The sequence below is a fragment of the Pantherophis guttatus genome, chromosome 6 (assembly GCF_059756535.1).
Source record: "Pantherophis guttatus breed Tessera chromosome 6, ASM5975653v1, whole genome shotgun sequence".
Taxonomy (NCBI): domain Eukaryota; kingdom Metazoa; phylum Chordata; class Lepidosauria; order Squamata; family Colubridae; genus Pantherophis; species Pantherophis guttatus.
In genome coordinates, this window is record NC_142068.1 from 14,119,400 (window position 1) to 14,140,961 (window position 21,562).

The window sequence follows — 21,562 nt, forward strand, 5'->3', positions numbered from 1 at the left end:
AGGGCATCTGGCCAGTAAATGCTCAGCTTCACCCAGTCGCCCCAACTCCACCCGGAAGGAAAGGGAATAAAGGATTGTAAAAAGAAAAAAAAAACTAGACTTTATTGATGGTTGAGAATCCTAGCACAATATGGTGGATTGAAAATTAAAAACCAATCTCTGCATGTTTTGACATACTTTTTAATGAACTCTCATATTTTACTTGCAAGGAAAACCCAAAGAACATCCAATTCTTTCTTAAAGAAGACTACATTTGTGCAGAATCCTTACCTTGTTATATTATTTTACATCAAAAATACTGGAATTAAGCCTATGTTAGCGCTGCATTTTGCTGTTCATTTGTTATCAGACAGTAGTTGCAGGAGATATATAAATAAACACAGTCAGTTAGCTATTTTGCTGTTGTGTTATGAAATAAGGGCAGGGCCTTTTCACTAAAGGCAGTACAATTAAGGAAAAGCATTACACACTTTTCTCCATTTAGGAAGCCAAATAATAATGATTTAATAGTTAAAATTTTATTTCATTCTTCTGAATACATGCAGGGTTTTGTTTTGTTTTTTTTGGAAAATTTATCTTTGCCTAGCACTTGGCTGCTTAGAAAAAGGTGATTCATAAATAAAACAAAGATCAGAAGAAACATAATGGTGTGGATGATGCAAAATATATTTTGGCATCTGCATTGAGTAACCTTGTAAATGGTGTTTTTAATTTTTAGCCTTCACGAATTTTAATAAGCAATTCTAATTCATCCCACTGTTTCCATGAATTACATGCAAAGTGGCACAATAATAGCATTTTTTAATATAAAAACTAATTCTATTATAACATTTCCTGGGAAGAACAGGCATGAAAGAAAACTCAATAATAACTTTGCAGAGAATTTATATCTTTATCAGGTATCAGTTGTAGATTTTAAGCACAAATGTGCAGTTTCTAAGTAGCATCTTTTTCAAAGGAGCAGATTGGGCTTCACTACAGATAGTTTTCGACTTACAACAGTTCATTTAGTGACTGTTTAAAGTTACAACGGCACAGAGAAAAGTGACTTATGACCATTTTTCTCACGACTGTTGCAGCATTCCCCGTAATCACGTGATCAAAATTCAGACGCTTGGCAACGGTTTCATATTTATGACTGTTGCAGTGTCCCAGGGTCACTTGATCACCTTTTGGGACCTTCTGATAAGCAAAGTCAATAGGGAAGCCAGATTGGCTTAACAACCATGTTACTAACTTAACAACTGTAGTGATTCTCTTAACTGTGGCAAGAAAGGTCGTAAAACGGGGCAAAATTAACAACCGTCTCTCGTAGCAACAGAAATTTGGGCTCAATTGTAGACATGTTGAGGATTACCTATATTTTACTGCATGTGATTTTTTTGGGAAAAAGTCTTTTTCTTTTAGAAGATAAGTAGAAAAAGTGGTTTTAAAATTGAGTGGGCAAAATGTTGAGGCATTGTGGAGCTTTTATTTGTAAATTGTAGCAGTTTCTGAAGTTAAAAGTTGGGATGCAGCTTTAACATTTTTTTCCTTGCTTACTATAACGGTTTATGTTGTGGACAGGATCAGTATTATTATATTTTATACAAGCACATTCTTTAGAACTGGCCCAGTGCTTAGAATCTCTGTAATAAATAGTTAAATTGTGTTATGATTCTCCCATTGCATTAAACCATGATTTAATAAATAGACCACTATTATCTATTAATAAAAAAAATAAGCTATACTTTCCGCACTATTGTATCTGGATTTGCAAAAATGCTAAACCAATAGACCATGTCATGTTTTAGTACAATAAGTGGTCAGAATTAAATTGTGATTAGAATTTGGGACTTTTTCTACAACGCAACACGTTATTTCTGAAATGTGGGACTTCTCTTGACAGAAAAACTCTGTTTCAGCAGGATTTACAGCTGACCATGCTGAATCCATCTCAGCAACGAATAATTTTATTTTCCTTAAAGTATTTACACCTTATCTCACCTCCTAATCTCAAAACTTCTAAAACATTTAGCACATAAGCTTGAGATGAGATTTTTATTTGGCCCATTTCATTTTCCCCTTCATTTGGCAAGATTCTGTATTTTAATTTTTTAGGTTCTTTTTTGTAATTTGTGTCTTACCAAGACAGAGAGGTGACTAAGTGGTATGAATGAGTTTGTGGAGGGTGGAGAAGATGGTTATGGAAGGTCCAAAAAATGGATTGTTTGGTGTTTGTAAAATTAACTAATTGTTGCTTGCATGAACATTGTACATACTTTATGTTGTTTTATATATCCTCGCTGAACAGTTCATTGCCTTTTTATTAGCATACTAGATATTTACAGAAAGTATTAGGTAAGTGGAACTGGGGTATTTAATTCTGCAAAAGGTTTTTTTCATTAGGAAGAGGTCTTCTGAGCAGAGTTTTTTGTTAAGGATATTCCCCTTTACTTAAAAAAAAATAATCCCCCAAACCTTTTTGAGGACCTAAAAGAACCCTTATCTCGAATGCTTTCATTGCTCCTTTGATTGATAATTATTATTTAGCTACTTCGAAACCAGTGAGCAGTAATTTGGGAAACACATTGACCTGATATTTGAAAAATGAGGCTTGGCAGTACAGTTAGTCCCTAAACTGAATCCATATATACTAGTCAATTTTTCATGGTTAGGTAAGGCTTGATATAACTCTTCCATTTGTTCTTCAAAACCATTGTGAACTGAACAGAGGAAAGGGAGATTAAGCCATTTTTTTTCTGTTCTCTCTAGAAATCTGAAAATGTAACACTTGTGTGCTGAAATACAATTTGAAGGATGTAAATTCATTTAGCTTAGTCCTTGTTTATGCTTTTATGTCGTCTGGTATATGATAATGGACATAAGTAATAAAAAGCCAAAGGAGTCTTTATATGTACCACACCACCTTGAACACTTTAGAGAAGGAGGATATTTATACATTTATATAGATTTTACCTCAGCAATATTTAGAATTAGAATTCTTTATTGGCCAAGTGTGATTAGACACACAAGGAATTTGTCTCTGGTGCATAAGCTCTCTGTGTACATACAGCAATAGTGATAGATCATTATCGTAGTCATTGTAAAAATACATTAATCATAAAACATTATTTAGGGTCCAGTAAATAGGATAATTTTTTTTCTACACCAAGGTTTTAACCAGTGTTCAGGAGAAGAAATTTTATAGAAAAAGGGTTGAATCACAGATGAGTACAGGTAGTCCTCGACTTAACAACAGTTCATTTAGTGACCGTTCAAAGTTTCAGTGGTGCTGATTTATGACCATTTTTCACACTTATGCTGTTCCAATGGTCCAATGAGCATCCCAATGGTCACACGATCCAAATTTGGATGCTTGGCAACTGACCCATATTTATGATGGTTGTGATGTCCCGGGGTCATGTGATCAGCTTTGCGACCTTCTGACAAGCAAAATCAATAGGGAAGCCAGATTCACTTAAGAACTGTTACTAATTTTAACAATTACAGTGATTGACTTAACAACAGTGGCAAGAAAAGTCGTAAAATGGGGCTAAACTCACTTAACAGATATTTCACTTAACAGCATAAATTTTGGGCTCAATTGTGGTTGTAAGTCGAGGATTACCTATAGTCTATCCATTCAACTATGGTTCAGAGTTACGGTGACCTCATAAAAAGCGATGACTCATTCTCCATTGTGGGTGGAGACAGTAGCCAGGAATGGGTGTTCTCGCCTGTTCAGCTTGAAGGACTGAGACTGTTGCTCTCTGCTGTCATACGATTGCAATTCAAGTACTTGGCAACTCGCTTGTATTTATGAAGGTTGCAGTATTGCAGTGACATGATCACAATTTGTGACTTCCCTGTTGGCGTTCAACAAGCAGTCAGTTTAAGAGCCTATTCCCTTACACGCCAGGGCGTCGTCACGTGATGTATCGTGACTTTTCCCCCCTTTGCTAAACCGGGAGTGGGCGTGGCCCGTGCATGATGCATCCGGCCCGTGGGCCACGAGTTTGACACCCCTGTCTTACACGATTGCCTTAACTGCGTGATTCCCTTAACGACTGTGGTAAAAATGGTAGGAAAATTGGGCCCAGTCATTTGATGACTTGCACTGACTCATGACAGAAATACTAGTCTGAGTTGTGGTTGTGAGTTGAGAACAACCTGTACTTGCTTTGAATTCAAAATGTATCATGTTGTTCCTTGAGATCTTCCTGTAGATTTATATTTTGGTTTAACTTGTGTGCCAGTGAACATGATTACAAGTAAAGAGCCTGTAGTACAGTGGACTAAAGCACTGTTATTAACAGATTTGAAAATGACCACCAATTTTCAGAGGAGATTGGCAAATTTATGGAGAATGGAGTATCAATGACTTAATTACAATAGCTGGTTCATATCTTTGAAATTGCAGGCACATACCATAAATATACCTTTTTAGGAGTCAACAAAAAAGGATCATCACCATCTTTCTATCTGTGCTTGGTTCTGGATTTATTTGGCCAGCTACTCTGTGTTACAAAATGCTGGATACGATGCGCTGTTGGCATGAGCCAGCAGACTCATTTGTTTCTTGATAACATTGGCTTGTAATATTGTTAAATTGTGTATTTGATACTCCATATGCCTGATAATCCAATTGGATGTAATTTTTTTTGTGGTTGACCTTTTGCAATGCTAAATAAATATTTTAGATTTATAACATTAAAAATAGAGATCCTCATATAACCATGAAGCCTGGTTTATTTTTGATTAATCAAATAGAATGTACAATTGAATGAAAAGGTATCTGTTTAAGGTAAAGGTTCCTCTCGCACATATGTGCTAGTTGTTCCTGACTCTCGGGGGCGGTGCTCATCTCTGTTTCAAAGCCGAAGAGCCAGTGCGGTCCGAAGACGTCTCCGTGGTCATGTGGCCAGCATGACTAAATGCCAAAGGTGCACGGAACGCTGTTACCGTCCCACCAAAGGTCCCTATTTTTCTACTTGCATTTTTTACATGCTTTCAAATTGCTAGGTTGGCAGAAGCTGGGACAAGTAATAGGAGCTCACTCCGTTACAGGGCATTAAGGATTCGAACCACTGAACTGCCGACCTTTCGATCGGTAAGCTCAGCATCTTAGCCACTGAGCCCCCATGTCCCTACATAACCATGAAATCTGGTTTATTTTTGATTAATCAAATAGAATGTACAATTGAATGAAAAGGTATCTGTTTAGGTTCTAATAAAATGTTAGTCTAATAAACAGATAAAATCAATATATGATTTTAAGATAATTCAGAGTATTGGTAATTGGTATTTTAGCTTTAAATTAATAATATAGAAACAACACCTTTTTAAAAAATATTTTTGGCCTCCAACTTCTACTCTGAATTTCAGTTATCAGTTTATAGCAGCCTCTGCTTTTTTGTGTGATAGAGGCTTAGTTTATTCTTTTTATTTCTTCCAGAAGATTCTTTTTATCACTTGTTGGTGACCTCACCTCTTTTGTCAGTGTTGGCCATTATTCCTTTGTGAGAATAAGACGGGACCAAATACAAAGAATGAGTCTTTCCTGCTGTTTCACTTATTTGTTACCACAGTCAGCTTTCAATGCTTTCTTTAACGATCTATCTAAAAGCAGAAATTACTGTATGCTCTATGGGGAAATGTGTGCAGTATCCTCCATTATTTTTCATAGACTCAACAGATGTATTTATTTAGAATTTCTGTGGGCTTCGTTTTCCCTAGCTAATGGCAGATTGCAGCTGAAAAATGATCAGTGACTAGAGCAAATAAACTCAGCTAAAATTTTATACGTTCTCTGTGGAATTGATGATCCAATACATCAGATTCAGTCCTCTAATTGCACACCAGCTCACAATAAACTTAGGTTAAAAGCAGTTATGTTTAGCATCCATGCTATGTGAACGTAGCTACTAAGCCCAAAACCTACTTAATATATTGTGTAGACCCAGATAAAATGCTGTTACCTGACAAATAATATATTGAGCTACCAGTATATTGAGCTACACAAACTACAGCATATTTTAGCATAGTGTACTAATTGAGTTTATTATTCACTGGGATTATATTCCAATATCCAATGGGTTATAGTAAACTATGAATAATGAATGGAAGAATTAGCTTCTGGAGTATTGGCAAATGACTAAAGAAAATAATCTTAAATACAAGGAAAATATTAGCCGCCTTGGATCTCCTCTCACAATTTTTAAAATTCAAAATAAATATAAGCTGGGAAATTTGAGGGGGAGAGGAAGATGTCAGGGTGGATTTGATTTAAATGGTCGATTTAAATCACAATTTAAATCATTTAAATAAATGTTCATTGTGATAAATGTTCATTGAACCGGGGATGAAATTCAGCAGGTTCTGACAGGTTCTGGACAACCGGTAGCGGAAATTTTGAGTAGTTCAGAGAACTGGCAAATACCACCTCTGGCTGACCCCAGAGTGGGGTGGGAATGGAGATTTTGCAATATCCTTCCCCTGGAGTGGGGTGGGAATGGAGATTTTACAGTATCCTTCCTAGGGTTGCCTGGTGTCCACTATTTGAGTGGACAGTCCACTTTTTTCACATGTTCACTATTTTTTTTCACAAAATAGTGGACTTTTTTTTTATTCAAAAGCTTTATGATGAAATGGTACGTAATCTAAAGCTGTACAGTCTAAGAGAATAAGGATAGGAGAATCGCGTTTTGTCTTTTTTTTCATAAGTTAGAATGAGACAAAGATCGGATGCTCATTGCAATAATCACATTTTACACAACAGCGCAAAAAATGCATTAAAGCAGTTATCTTTTGATATCGAAAATGTAGTGCTGAAGGTTTTTGCCAAATTTTTGAATTCTGCGAAGAAACGAGAAGAGTTGAAATCATTTTTTGAGTTTTGCGAGTCAGAATTCCATGAAGTTTTGTGCCATGTTCCAACACGTTGGTTAAGTTTGTTTAAAGTGGTCAAAAGACTTCTTTTAAACTGGATACCTCTAAAATCATATTTTATTTCTCTTGGATCTGATGAGTGCCATAAGGTTATCTGGAACCTTATTTCGGATCAGGAAAATGAACTCGCAAAGGACGATGAACCAACAATTTCAGAATTGTATTTATATTTCACGCACTTCTTCATGTCAATAATGCAAGACACCCTACTGAAGCTGGAAAGCAAGAAAATTCTTGCATGTGATCTTCACATTATCATGTGTAAGCTGCGTGATTCTTTGCAAAAAAAATAGGATGAGCAGTTTTTTGGAATGAAAGTTTTATTTGCCTTACGTAAAAAACATTTGCCTGAGAATGCCGTGCAAAAGTTCAAGAAAGAAGCCATCAATGTGTATCAAAGAGCCATTGCGTACCTAGAAAAGTGGTATAATTTCACCGATTCAGTATATGAGACGCTAAATTGTTTCAATCTAATTGATCGCAATAATCCTCCAACTTTAGAAGAAATGACGAACATCTGGTTATTATCACCATGGCAAGAAGAACTTCCACCCAACACTCTCTTCGATGAAATTTCTGCCTTAGAAGAAGTTTATGTTCATCTGCAGGGCAATTCATCCCTTGATAAGTGGACATACTTTTTCAAGAAAGAGCCAGCTCCGAGTTTACTGAAACTGTTCCAGTATTGTGCATCAATTCCGGTATCAAATGCAAACGTTGAACGAATTTTCAGCGTCATGGGAAATTTGTGGACTGATGAACATAACTGACTGCTTGTACCATCAGTTCGAAGTGAATTTTGTATATTTTTTAATATTTCTCAACATTGTACTGAAATTATTCCTTAAACACAAAGAATTGATCAAAGCTGCGCAGTCAAATAAAAAATACACACGACAGCAAAATAAAATGTAATTTAATATTTTACATATTATAATATATTTGATGTTTTGAATTTTAAGTAAAGTTTTGAAGTGATTATTTTAATACGTGTTAAAATGTTTGTAAGAAAATATATAATTTAATTGTAATTTTTTTTATTTTTTTTACTACTTAAACCCCCCCCCCCGCTTGTCCGCTATTTTTTGGAAGCAGACCTGGCAACCCTAATCCTTCCCCTGCCACGCCCAGCAAGCCACGCCCACAGAACCGGTAGTAAAAAAATTTGGATTTCACCACTGCATTGAACCCTTTGGGAGATTTATAATTTGGGCTTGTCAAAGGTCTTCATATATTTAGACAGTTCTGGTAGAAAGCAGTTTGTATTGATTATACAGCTGAAACATTTTTATTCTTGAGCAAAATACTCACATTGTCCAAATTGGGCCTGATCATTTTCCGTAACGTAGCTAGATTTTTTGAGTGAATCTAAACTACTATCAAGCAATCTTTTAGTAGTACTGTTGGGTGGCCTGGATAATATCAATTTAATATCTCCCTCCCACTTTTTCCCCCCAAAGAATTTGGATGCTTCCTTTTGTAACAGCTAAAGCTTCCTTGCTTTGTGCAAAGTATCCAGCCCTAATTATAGTGGCATTATAAATTTCAGCAACATCCTGTTGCTAATTATAATTTATTTTTGGAAGATCTAAGGGTTGGAACCATGTAATGAAACTGGAGATAAACTTTCAGAGATAGTTTATGAGGATTAAATAGAAACGTCTTTCCAGGAAATAGTTTTATTAAACATTGTTTATATTAAAAAGCATCATTCTTCTGACTCATGTAACTTTTATAAGACATGCGGAAGGAACTAATCCTAGCATGATGGGATGTGAATAGTTGGAACAAAATGGGGAATGATTAAGTGCTGAAATTGGTAGGCTGAACCATGTAATTTCTGTGGACATGGGATATGTGTACAATGCTTATTAAAGGGGAAAAAAATGAAAATATATACCCTGTTTCCCCTAAAATAAGACATCCCCTGATAATAAGCCCAATCGGGCTTTTGAGCGCATGCACTAAAATAAGCCCCCCCTGAAAATAAGCCCTCCCTGAAAATATTTAAACGCATGCACAGCCGGTCCCCGCCATTTCTTCTGGTTTCCTCCATGCACCCTAAAATAATAAGACCTCCCCGAAAATAAGGCCAGGGGCTTATTTCGGGGTTCAAAACATATAAGACAGGGTCTTATTTTCGGGGAAACACGGTATACCCATTTCTCCAAAGGGGAAAATTCTGCTTTATTCCAAGAACAAGTATTAATGGATTTTGTAGATGCTTGTAGTATTTAGAAGTTATTTATATATAAACAACTTTATAAACGTAAATTTGTTTATTAGTAGAATACATGAACTGCGTGCAGTGTCCCAGACTGATCCTGCCCTCTTCAGAAAGAATTGGGAAGGATTTTGTATGAAAAGGTAGAAACACATCAGTGTTGAAAGTACTAAATTAAATAGTAAGATTATGCAAGATCTTCAGGTTTGTGTGGAGTTCGGATTTGGATTTATCTTTAACTGCTTAAATTAGCCTTTCAATCCTAGGAAAGGGTGATCTTAGTTTCAATAATTTGCATACTTGCAGATTCCAAAATACCTTTGTATCTAAAGTACTTACGAACAGACCGATGAATTAGATCAATAATCTGATTATATATAATGCATTCTCCTTGGTTTATGCAGTTGACTTCAAATAATTAATCATGGTTCCTCGAGATCCTAAACCAAAATTTACTTCAGATTTTTTTAAAACTGGATAAGCCAGGCTTTGTACCTTGAACTTTACACATCCAAAGTATGTGTTTCCTCTTCCAAAGCAAGTTATGACATTTTGCTGTGATGAGTGTGTGTGTGTGTGTGTGTGTGTGTGTGTGTGTGTGAACATAGGTGTTATTTGGCTGTTTCTTGTGACTTTATTTTTTGTTATATGAGTTATGAAAGCAGGGCTTGTTGGAAAATAGCACCTTTTTATTTTGAAAATGTGATAGACATTTACAGTACCCAGTGCTTGGTAACTGCAGTTTGTGATCTTTGGTGAATTTATATTCTAAGGTAAATCTTTCCAGGAAGTTGTGCATATAAAAGAATACTCCACTGCTCTGTGGCTTGACATTTTGCATTTAATCTGTTATTATTTTTCCCCCTCTTCCATTTTGCAGCTGAGTGAACATGGCTGTAAAAGATGTTTAACGGAAGTAGCAGTTTTGTGGTCCCTTTTAAAGCAAAAATGGTTTTACTTTCCTATCTATATGGAAAGAAGATGAGGTGACAAGAGTGTGCAGAAGATCTGTTGGTCACTTTGTGATGATGCCGAGGAGAGGGGAACGTTATGGTTAGTTGTCGAGGTGTGTTAATTGTACAATTATTACATGTAATGAAGATACATGATGGAAAAGGAGGTGGAAGTAGAAATCTGGCTGGCAAGGAAACGTATAATGGTTCCCCTGTCCCTCACTTTTAATCATTTGTTCAAGAGTTTTGTTTCACTTACCTAGAATTTTATTATTTGAATTATCCTGGGGTTTCTGAAATTCTGTGGCAGGCCTTTTTAAACTACATTATGCAGATAGAGACTTGCATTTGACATTTTCAGCAATGCATGCTAAAGCTGATTTTAAATGACTTCCTATTTCTTAAGTATCTTCTATCTTTCTTCAAGGAATCTAAAAGTATGGTTGGTACTTCTGAGAAGCTACAGTATTTTCATCTGATCATAACACTCTTACTTCAATGGGCTTGAAAGAGTTTGACTCGATAAGATGTTATGCCAGAAATGACTTAATGCAATGTGTTCACTCAGTTGTTGTCATGGGTCATGGTTCAGTGTGTTGTGAAAATTCGGAAAAATATACCTTATCAATAAATAATATGTAAGTAATCTGAATGGGGCCAGGAGGTGAATAATCAAGTTAATCTTCTCTGAAGTATAAAGTTGGATGCCTATCTGTTCTAAAGACCAATACTGTTAACTATTTCAGCACACTGGATATCTTAAATGGTATAATCATAGTGTATTCGGACTTTTCATATTTTCACATAACCTTTGGTGGATATTGATTAACAATTTGATTTGATTATGTGTTAAAGTTAGTATTGATGCTTGTTGTTCAGTCGCTAAGTGGTGTTCCACTTTGCGGCCCCATGGACCACGGGTGTCAAACTCGTCAAGTCACATTGCCATCACGTGACATTTCACGATGTTTTTCCCATTTGCGGAGTTGCAGTGGGCGTGGCCTGCGCGTGATGCATCTGGCCTGCGGGCCGCCCGTTTGACACCCCTGCCATGGACCATAATATGCCAGACCCTTCCAATGCCTCCCAGAGTTTGCCAAAAATTCATATTCATTGCGTTGATGACACACACTATCTTATCCTCTGACGTCTCATTTTATCTTCAATCTTTCCCAACATCAGTGACTTTTCCAATAAGATCTCTCTTCAACTCACTTAACAGTCACTTAATTGCCTTGCTTTGCACAAAAAATGTTGGCCTTAATTGTGGTCGTAAGTCAAGGACTAACTGTACTGCAATTTTCAGTTACAATGCTGGTTGCTACATCTGTTGTCATGATTTTGATGGTCTTCACAGGTAAATCTTGCTTACTAATAGTAGTTTGAAATGGGAACTTGATCACCAAGTGGCCCAGTTATAAGGTATAACATCAGGTGACTCTGTTGACTTGCAATAGCAGGTTGGCAGCCCCAGTTATTTATTTATTTTTTTTTAAATTTGATTTATATGCCGCCCTTCTCCGGAGACTCAGGGCGGCTTACAATGCGTTAAGCAATAGCCTTCATACTTTTGTATATTTATACAAAGTCAGCTTATTGCCCCCAGAAACTGGGTTCTCATTTTACCTACCTTAGAAAGGATGGAAGGCTGAGTCAACCTTGAGCCTGGTGAGATTCGAACTTACAGTAATTGCAGACAGCTGGTGTTAATCACAATGCTCTTAGTCTGCTGAGCCACCAGGCACACTAATGGCAGTTACTGCCATTAATATGACTGCAGTGTCCCACAATTACATGATTACCATTTAAAACCTTCTTCCAGCTTCCCCATTGATTTTGCTGGTTGGAAGTCATCAGTGAAAGTCACAAATGATGATCACATGACTGTCAGGCATATGACATAGTTGCAAGCTGGTTACCGCGTGCTGAAATTGGAATCATGTAACTCTGGGGATGTTGTGATGTTGCAACTATAAGGCCATAATTCTCGTTCAGCCTTGTCATAAATTTGAATGGTCACTGAATGCGTGCATGTTAAATGAAGACTTATATATATTTAATCGTAGTCTTCTTTTTTGATTGTGCTTGTTGACTTTTGTTACTCTAGTTTGCAGTGTCTCTGCATTTTCACCTGTTATTAGCGTAGTCCAAATTACTGGTGTTTCTTCCTCCAGTTTTCAAACTTCACAAAACTTCAAATCCAGCTTCCTTCAGGGATATATTGTATATATAGGTTGAATGAGTAAGGGAGAGTACAGATAGTCCTCGATGTACGACCATAATTGAGCCCAGAATTTCCATTGCTAAGCAAGACAGCTTTTAAGTGACTTTTGCCCCATTTTACGACCTTTCTTGCCATAGTTGTTAAGTGAATCACTGCAGTTATTAAGTTAGTAACATGGCGGTTAAGTGAATCTAGATTCCCTATTGATTTGGCTTGTCAGAAGATTGCAGAAGGTGATCACATGACCCCAGGACACTGCAACCTTTATAAATGCACACCGGTTGTCAAATTCCAAATTTTCATTGTCTAACCATGTGGATGCTGCAACGGTCGTAAGTGTGAAAAATGGTCATGAGTCGTCTCTTTCCGTGCTGTTGTAACTTTGGATAGTCATTAATTGAATGGGATTAAGTCAAGGACTACCTGTACACAGTTTTGTGACACTTCTTTGCCAAATTGGAGTCTCTTTTATCATGGTTTGTTTAGACTGTGGCTTCCTGGTCTGATTATCTGTCATGAGAACATGATATTCTCTGGCTTCTAGTGCTTGACATGCTTGACACAATTGGAAGTCTTTCTGAAATCAATGATGCTCTTACTAATTTCTTGTTGTTATTGTTGTTGTTGTTGTTATTGTTTGGCTTTCTGATTTATCCAGCATGGTAACTGGGTTGTGATGCGGTTTTGGCTTGCTTCAGTGTCTTACAGACTGTCATATTTGGGAGCCAAAAACAAAACGAAGCACAACAATATCAGTCTCATTTGAGATAAGTGGTGTTCTTTCTCCCTTATAAAGTACATGGAAAATTAATTTTAGCGTTTCAGCAGACCTTCATAATGTTTAGCCTCAAGAGGTGGATGGCTTGACTTTTATTTTCTGTGAAAGTAAATTTGCATGTAGAGGGATTACCCTAGATCAAGAGAAATTGATTGATTTTTTTCCCCAAAACAATAAAAAAACTGCTGGTTTAAATAATTCACGATTTTTATCCACCCAGATGGGTCATGTAAAATTTTAGACAATAGTTGCAGGGCGAATTGATTTTAAATCAAGGCACATTTTCACTTAATTTGTATATTTTCTGAACAAGAGTGCAACACTAATTGAGGCTCTAGCAATTACGATGTGTGCATTAGCAATTAAATAGCGCTTATTCTCCCTTAGGAGCATATTCTAAAATGTCTGACTGACAGGTATAAAATATCCAAAAATTGTGAAGCCATTGAAAAATGACATTTTCCTCCAAGAGGTAGTAGGATAGGTTTCAGATAAAGTTGAAATATATGCAGTATTAGCTCTGCTACTGTAATATAACTGATACATTCATGTTGCTTCGCTGCTTCTCATTAAGTTTCTGAATCCAGTTTAAAGTGCTGGTTTTGACTAATAAAATCCCATGTAACTTGGCTTTATGGTACATCAAGGATTGTTTTCTCCAAGTGGAATTTGCTTGATAATGGGCTACATGTTTGAGCTGAAGGCTTAGGATTCTGTCCCTGTGTTGTTAGATCATCTTTTTCTATGGTGGACCATAACTTAAAGCAGTGGTCCCCAATCTTTCCGGCTTGGTGGACTGCTGCGGGGGAAGGAAGAGGATGGTTTCATGTACATGGTAGGTGCTTATGTGTGTGCAAATGAAGCTCGCACATGGGTGCTTGTTGCTCGCAGAAATGAAACTGCGTGCAGACACACTTGCCCGCTGCTTGTGCGGCCCGATTCTGAGCAGGCCGTGGCCCGGGGATTGGGGAACGTTGCCTTAAACCATGGGTGTCAAACTTGATTGTGTCACGTGATATATCACAATGTTTTTTACCTTTGCGGAGCCGAGGTGGGCATGGCCTGTGCGTGATGCATCCGACCCGTGGGCCTCCAGTTTCACACCCCTGCCTTAAACCAAGTGATGCTGTATTTTGTGCTTTTTCTGCAGGCATTCTTGCAAGATTTCAAAAACTGTATTATTTAGTTGGGCATTTGCAGATGATTTCTATATGCTTAGTGAGTTGTTATAAACAGGCTGCCATATTATTGTTGTTTACTACAGAGACTTGAAGTGAATTGACTTGTTTCTTTTTCTTTTTTAATTTCATTATAAACTGCCTGGAGCTTGGAGTGTATATAAGAATTAATAAATAAAATATGTGCATTGCCCTGTTGCCAATTTTGTGAAATGTATAGAGCGATTTTGCTTATATTTATGGACAAATCAGATCTATTATAGGGTAATTTACACCCAGATAAGCATGTGACACATACGTAATGCACAAAAATAAACATTTTACAAATAACTCCTGTATTTTTATAGGATTGCCTGAGGAAATCCTCCACCCTGAGGACAAGAGGTCAGAGCAGTCGCTAGTGAAGGCTCACCAGTCTGCAGCCTGGGCCATTAAGGCTTCCACTGCTGCTTTGTTTTTTAACAGAGCATCCTTGCTCTGGCTGTGACAGTTACAGGACTGGTTGCATGCCACAGACACTAGGTCGCAACAGGATCTGAATAAGATAGTGGCGGCCTTAGAATTTTTGGCGGACGCTACATTAAATGCCTCTAGATTTGCAGCCAAATCCATTGGCTCCACAATAGCATCTTGCCGGCTCCTCTGGCTCCGCCATTGGCAAGCAGATGCCAGTCATAAGTGGCGGTTGACATCTGCCCCGTATTCCGGGGATGAATTGTTCGGTGACTCCCTGGATCCTCTTCTAGTGGAATCCATGGATAAACGTAAAATTTTGCTGAACATGTCCCGTGGGCTGGAGTCCCGGCCTGTCCCTTATTTTCGTCCCTCTTCCTTTTGGGGATCGGACGTCGGATTTGGAGGGCCACTCTCCCACTGGCCATTTCCCCCCAGACAGGGGCGATCATAGGATAGACAGGGCAATCAAGGGCAGAGGTACCCACCCAAACGGTCCTTTCAGGGTGGGAGGGGTCGATCCTTTTGACGCTCAAAATGATTGCTCGTCCAACCCTCCCATTGGGGGCTAGCTGGCACTATTTGCCAGTCAGTGGGAGGCTACCACCACAGACGTTTGGGTCAGGGAGATGATCAGATCGGGTCTCTCTCTGGAATTCCTCTCCACCACCCCCCGAGTCTTTTTGTCCGTTGCCCTCTGTCACGGGATCAGATAAAGTGACTCCTCATGGAATCGGCCATAAAACATTTTCTAGTCATCCAGGCCATCCAGCTGGTTCCGGAGGAGCAACATGGACGGTTTTTATTCCCGGCTGTCCGTGATACGGAAGTCCTTGGGGGAGATGGAAGGCAATTCTCGATCTCAAGACTTTGAACTGTCACATTGTTTATCGATGGTTCAAGATGCAGTCCCTCCAGACCATCTTGGAGAGTGTCAGAAAGGACAACTTCCTCACGTCAGTGGACCTGACGGAAGCGTACCTTCATGTCCCCATCCTTCTGGCCCACAGGAAGTTTCTCCGCTTCTATTAAGTGGGGAAACATCAATATCAGGCCGTGCCGTTTGGTCTTTCTTCTGCTCCCAGAGTGTTCACCAAACTGATGACTGCACTAGCGGGCCACCTCCGGATGCTACCGATAAAAATCCAATTCTACTTAGACGATATTCTTATACAATCCAGATCGGAGCCTCTGGCGAGGAAGGGCCTGAATACCACCATTCAGGTTTTACAAGACCACAGGTTTTCCATAAACTGGGCCAAAAGCCATCTAATCCCAACTATTTGGCTGCTACATCTGGGGGCAGTCATCAATACAGTGGATTCCTGGTTCCCAGGAATGTCTTTCCAGACATTCCCAGGAATGTCTTTCCAGACTGAGGGACATAGCAAGGAGGGTCAGGACTCAGAGAGATCTGTTTCTCTGTCTCTGCTCTCTCAACTCCTGGGAAAGATGGTGTCGTGCATCGGCATCACCCTCTGCAGTGGTTCCTCCTACCATATCAGAGGGTACTCCAGAGTACATCCTAGACCAGGGTCCAGGTTCCACCGGAGGTGATCCTCTCCCTCAAATGGTGGACTTCCCATGCTCTCTCCAAGGGTCGAGAGTTTAGAGAACCGCATTGCCTAGTTCTGACAATGACACCAGCCTCTACGGTTGGGGAGCTTATCTCAACTTGCACATAGCCCAGGGCCAGTGGACTCGGGAGGACCTGAGCCACAACATAAATTGGTTGGAGCTCCGGGCGATACACCTGGTCCTCATTGACTTCAAGGACATGGCCGAGGACCGAGACACCTTAGTGCTGAGAGACAATATGGCCACCAAAGTGCACATCAACTGCCTTGGAGGAACCCACTCACGGCACCTCATGCAGGAAGCCGAGCAGTTGGGCCTCTGGAGACTCATCTGCGGTCCATCAGGGCCGCACATATATCAGGGATGGCGAACCTGCAGGTGGATTGGCTCAGCTGAGCTTCAGTTGACCACACGGAGTGGTGCCTGCACCTGGCCCTGTTTTGGGAACTATCGGACCATTTCGGCCTCCTGACAGTTGACCTATTTGCCACCCAGGACAACTGCCAAATCCTGAGATTCTTTGCCAGGTCCCCAACACTGGGGGCAGAGGGAGTGTACGTCCTGTGCAGCCCATGGCCTTAGGGGCTGCTTTACACCATTTCCCCTTTTCTGCTGATTCCCAAGGTCATCCGGAAGCTGCTGGAGGAGGAGACAGGGCTTCTGCTGCTGGCGCCAAATTGGTCCAGGTGACCCTGGTTTGTGGACCTGGTTGCCCTTTTGATGGCTCGGCCCTGGAGGATCCCTCAGGACAGGATCTCCCTCAGCCAGGGGGCATTGGTCCACCCGGACCCTCAGTGGTTCCAACTGACTGCCTGGCGCATGCGGGGAGCCTGCTGAGGAGGGACAAGTTGCCCTCCAGGGTCATCGAAACTATTTAGGCCTCGCATAGGGCTTCCACCAACTGCATCTACAATGCCACATGGAAGGCCTTTTGCGGCTGGTGCGCAAAACTGGGTCTGGCTCCCATGGAGGTTTCCATGGCTCACGTCTTGGACTTCTTGCAGGATGGTCTTGATGAGGTGCTGACGCCAAGTATTCTTTGGAGGCAGGTGGCAGCCCTTTCCTCCATTTTGACTTGTGGTTCCAGGGACTCCCTTTCCCACCACCCGGCGATTACACAATTTTTCAGAGGTGCCACCAATCTTTGTCCCCCAGTAGTTCACTGATACTACACTTGGAACCTTGCTAAAGTATTAAATACCCTTACCTGGGGCCCTTTCAAACCCCTGAGGGAGGCTAGCCTCTGGTTCCTATCCTTTCTAGTGGCCATAACCTTGGCCAGGCGAATTTCTGAGTTGGCAGCCCTGTCGATCAGGAACGACCTGTGCATCTTCCATTCCAACAGAGTCATCTTAAGCTTGGACCAGAGGTGGGTTTCAGCGGGTTCTGACCATTTCTGGAGAACTGGTAGCAGAAATTTTGAGTAGTTTGGAGAACTGGCAAATACCACCTCTGACTTGCCCAGCCCCCATCTATTCTCTGCCTCCAGAGTCCCAGCTGATCGGGAGGAAATGGGGATTTTGAAGTAACCTTCCCCTGGAGTGGGAAGGGAATGGAGATTTTACAGTATTCTTCCACTGCCATGCCCAAGCCACACCAACCAAGCCACACCCACAGAACCAGTAGTAAAAAAATTTGAAGCCCACCACTGGCCTGGACCCTACCTTTATCCCCAAAATTAACACTATGTTCCATAGGGCTCAAGAATTGATATTGCCCAATTTCTGCCCTGGACCGGTCCATCGCCTAGAACGTACTTGGCATACTTTAGATGTACGGAGGGCTCTCTGTATCTATATAAAGAGGACCTCCCCCATTAGATTGATGGAATCTCTTTTCGTCTCCTCCTAACCAGCCACCCTAGGGAATAGGGTTACATCCTCGACCTTGAGGAGATGGATTAGGGCTTGTATCACTAAGGCCTATGAGACCCAGGCCTTGCCCGTCCCTAGACGTATCATCACACACTCAACCAGGAGCACAGCCACCATGGCAGCTTGGGCTACACAGGCATCATTAGAGGAGGTCTGTCGGGCCACATGGTTGTCCCCTTCACCATTTATCCGCCATTATAAACTCGACCTTTACGCCTCGGCGGAGGCGGCCTTTGGCCGGCTGGTGCTCTAGAGGGTCCACAGGGAGCAGGGAACACCGGACCGGCCAGCTCCCTCCCAGTAGGACAGACTGCTTTGGTATGTCCAATTCCTGGCTGCTGATCCCACCTTTACTGGAAAAGGGGCATTGGTCTTACCTGAACACCCTTTCTTAGGACAGTGGGACCAGCAGCCAGCCCCACCCAGTGTACCGTCCAGTTCTGGGGTCTGGCGAGGGATCTAATCTTTCTCCACAGCTCAGCACATCAGTCTGCAGCATCGTCAAAGCTGGGAAGCAAGAGGAAGAGGCAGAGCTTAACAGTTTGCAGACTTAGTCCTATCGAATAACAAGACAGAGTTAACCCATTCCTGGCTGCTGGTCCCACCGTCCTGAGAAAGGGTATTCAGGTAAGACCAACGCCCCATCTCATCCTATGATTGTCATGGAACCTGCCCATTACAGTTGTAAAAGTTGTAAAGCAGGATACCTATGTAACTGATCTAATTTTATGAACATTATTGCTGCAGTTGAACTATTAACCCATTGTTTTCTATGGGCTGTTTCTGCTGAAAACTGGAAGTTAATGCCTTTTTTCAGGAAAAATGTCGGAAAATGCTAAATGGGCAGACATAGGTTAAGAAATATCTGTATGAACATTCTTTTTTCCTCATTTCTTTCTCCATCCTATGTTGTTAGTGGAGAGAATTCATGTATCTTGAATACTGAAAAGTCCAATGAAACAGCTTTCATAGACAGGACTGAGATTGAATTTAGTGTTGTCCCCATCTAAGTCCCCTACAACGAGTCCCCAACATTGGGCCACGTAAAAAAGCGAAGCCCCATCCGCGAGATGCAGGCAGGATGTGAAACCACACCCCCTCCGTTCTGCGGAAAAACCTCTCTCCACAGAACAGGTCCCTGGTGTCCAACAGGTTGGGCGTCACTGCCCTACAAGATTGTTCTTTTATTTGAACAAACAGAAACACAATTAGCAACTGTGTATATGGGATCAAAAGCTATCTGAATTTAGCAAGTATCACGAATATCTAGAGCAGGGGTCACCAACCTTTCGGACCTCAGGGACCACAAAATTCATAATTTTAAATCCCGTGGACCACCAACATGAATTTTTAAAAAAGATAAATAGTATTTAGTGCAATATAAAAAATGCAAATTATTTTTCTGCGGACCACCACAATTTTCTCGCGGACCACCAGTAGACCACTGGTTGGTGACCGCTGATCTAGGGTACTTGGGTCTTGAAGACAAGTGCAATTTTTTTGGTCAGTTTCTCCCACGCTGGTAACTCCAGGTGTGAAGAAGCTTCATTATTGGAAAATGTAGTCGGTTCATGTCTGGCCTGAAATAGTGTTATGTAATTCAGTAGACGATGTTTTATTGAATTGTTCATACTTAGAGGCTTGGAATAAAATCCATTCTTAAAAACACCTCATTTTTCTAAACAAAAAAATACTGCAAAGTAAATGGGTCTTTCTTAAGTGTTTTGCAAAATTACCATGTTTGATATTTGGAAACATTAAGTACCCACGAGGGAAACAGTATATAATTCCTTCCATCCTTATTATCTTTAATCAGTTTATGTAGTCTATCCATTTGTTGTTACTGGGCAGGAAAGTGTTTCTTCATTATATGAAAAGTATCCTTTTATACACCATAAATCCAAATATTCATAGTTTGCTAATAGAAAATCAATTGTACTTTATTTTTGAAACTCCGTTTCTGATCCCTCATCCTCTTGTACAGAAAAGCAGTTATAAATTCCATAGTTTATTTTGAAATACTTTCCATATGTTTTAAGAGAAGCTGTAGCTATCATCCCTGCATGTAGCATAATTTCTCATTGTTTTTGTTTTCTCCAATTAATGCATTCTTCTCTTCCTTTTTTTGTGGGATTTAAACTGTTGCTTGATGAAAGTTTCCCACTTTATATGTAACAGTTGTAAATGTGCAGTTGATGATTTTATATATGTGTGTGTGTGTGTATAAAGGTAAAGGTTCCCCTCGTACATATTTGTTAGTCGTTCCTGACTAGGGGGCTGTGCTCATCTCCGTTTCAAAGCCGAAGAGCCAGTCCTGTCTGAAGATGTCTCCATGGTCATGTGGCCGGCATGACTAAACGCCGAAGGCGCAAGAATGCTGCTACCTTCCCATCAAAGGTGGTCCCTATTTTTCTACTTGCATTTTTTACGTGCTTTCGAACTGCTAGGTTGGCAGAAGCTGGGACAAGTAACGGGAGATCTTTTCCCCCTTATAGCTGACATGATTTTTTATGGTTTATCGCACTGTTGAGATCACTTTATTTAACAGGCTTTTTGGAGATTGGTTAGATTTAATCCTGTTTTAAGTAATTAAATCCAAATAAAAGTTGCTTCATTCTTAAAGTGGTTTCTTATTCTAAATTAAATAGAAAACCTGGCAGTGGACATGATGGATTAAGAAATTCCAATATGAAAAACAGTCTATCTTCCGAGAAATACCTGACTTAAAAATATTTAATTATGTTAAAAGAGCTTCTTTAAGAACAAGTTGCAGATTGAACTGTTGCTAAAAACAGTTTGTTTTATTTTGCAGGAGGTTACGTTTCTATGCCTAAGCGACCTACAGATATGTCAGTATGATGAACAAGGGTACATAAAACTCAGGTGAATTCCAATATTGGATTTTTTGTTTCAAAGAGATATCTAGTGAAACCTTGATTTAAATCAACAATGATTCTAACTGTCCATTAAATTGGAGAAAATGCCATCCATGGTGAATCTATTATGCAAATAATGCAAATTTTACAAAAACAATGGGTATTTGATTGACTCCATTAAAATCCAGTACTTTAGGGTTTCACTGTCCAGCAATTAAACATAATTTCATTCTTTTCATTCTGTGCCCTGGAATCAGAATTTAATCAGAATTTAATTTAAAAATCAGTCTGTATAGCAGTTTGTATTTGCATATGTTTCTTTATTTTGCGCTGCCTACTCCATTTAGTTGAGTTAGTTTTTCACATTATTTGAATAAGTTTAATAACACAGGTTGGAATGTTTAAAGAGGATTAATGCACGCAAGTATGCATATCTTTTCCTTTTTAAAGAAAAAAAAAGTGAAATTAATGGCTCTGTTGCATGACTGTCTTAA

At 39.8% G+C, this 21,562-nt stretch overlaps 1 protein-coding gene across 6 annotated transcripts in view; it reads left to right on the forward strand.

The window, feature by feature from the left end:
- The window catches only part of TBL1XR1 (TBL1X/Y related 1), a 220,624-nt gene that overhangs the window by 7,894 nt on the left and 191,168 nt on the right, over window positions 1-21,562 (forward strand). Inside the window, exon 2 of one of the 6 annotated variants that reach the window (XM_034438947.3) lies at window positions 21,005-21,075. The exons of the other annotated variants lie outside the window; for them this stretch is intronic. The gene's annotated coding sequence lies outside the window, so the exon portion shown is untranslated. The remainder of the gene's footprint in view (window positions 1-21,004; window positions 21,076-21,562) is intronic. 6 annotated transcript variants of the gene reach the window in all.